Genomic DNA, 1,091 nt, shown 5'->3' with positions numbered 1-1,091 from the left:
TCTCTCTCTCTCTCTCTCTCGCTCTCTCGCGCTCTCGCTCTCTCTCTCTCTCTCTCTCTCTCTCTCTCTCGCTCTCTCGCGCTCTCTCTCTCTCTCTTCACACTCTCCTTCCTTCTGCACTGCGTGCGTCTTGCCAATTCTCATTAGTTCGTTCATACGGCATTGTTCCATCTCGGAAACAATAATAAGGCTCCAACGCTCAACGCATCCGAACGCCGCGCTTGGGGCATCTCATCTCATCTCAATCTCATCTCAATATCTCGTGACGTCGTCGGTCAAAACGACTTCATCTTCTATCGAAAACGCGCGCACACAGGCTGCACGTAGAACAAGACGCGCGGTAGCGACATCCATCGCCATACACGCGACCACGATGCAAGCAACAATAAACGATCAAAATCGAAACGGGAGCGTATAATTTCTCGACCATACTGCTCGTGAGATTTGCATGCAGAGATGCGGTATTCGTTCTGGCCACGACGTCTGCGTTGCTTAGCAGTCGGCAGCAGGGGAGAGCGACGTGCTAGCGACGTGCTAGCGACGTGCTAGCGACGTGCTAATAACCGCCGCATTCAAACAAAACGCAGTGATTTTGTCGCGGTTGCGCAAATATTTCCCCTCGTCGCCAGAATCTTCGCGTTCTATACGCGGGCGACGGAAACCATTTAGACGCTAACAATACCATAGCGCACGGGAGTCCTGCAGCGAATTGATAAACTCACAACAGCCGATCTATTTCTCACTCGTATATGCAAGCATGAATTCTATACGCAAGTATGAGGACTCTAATCACTGATAGCAAAGTCAATGTCAGCTTGAGCGCCCGTATTCGCTACTATGGCATATAAATGTGTCGGCAGAGATTCGCAAACGTATTGCCGACCCGTCCGACGTTAATCTGTCGAGACGATTCGTTTCCGTTGACAAGGATAACGAAACTATGACGAGGCGTGAATCCATAAGCGTCGGTGTACCTCGTTGTGCTTCGGTGTACCTCGTTGTGCTTCGGTGTACTTCGTTGTGCTTCGGTGTACTTCGTTGTGCTTCGGTGTACTTCGTTGTGCTTCGGTGTACTTCGTTGTGCTTCGGTG

At 50.7% G+C, this 1,091-nt stretch overlaps 1 protein-coding gene across 1 annotated transcript in view; it reads right to left on the bottom strand.

The window, feature by feature from the left end:
- LOC106815762 (putative carbonic anhydrase-like protein 2) overlaps positions 1 to 1,091 on the bottom strand; it is a 13,294-nt gene that overhangs the window by 4,196 nt on the left and 8,007 nt on the right. The gene's annotated exons all lie outside the window — the stretch shown is intronic.

The sequence above is a fragment of the Priapulus caudatus genome, unplaced genomic scaffold (assembly GCF_000485595.1).
Source record: "Priapulus caudatus unplaced genomic scaffold, Priapulus_caudatus-5.0.1 Scaffold1194, whole genome shotgun sequence".
Classification (NCBI taxonomy): domain Eukaryota; kingdom Metazoa; phylum Priapulida; class Priapulimorpha; order Priapulimorphida; family Priapulidae; genus Priapulus; species Priapulus caudatus.
This window is presented reverse-complemented; position numbering and strand designations above follow the sequence as displayed.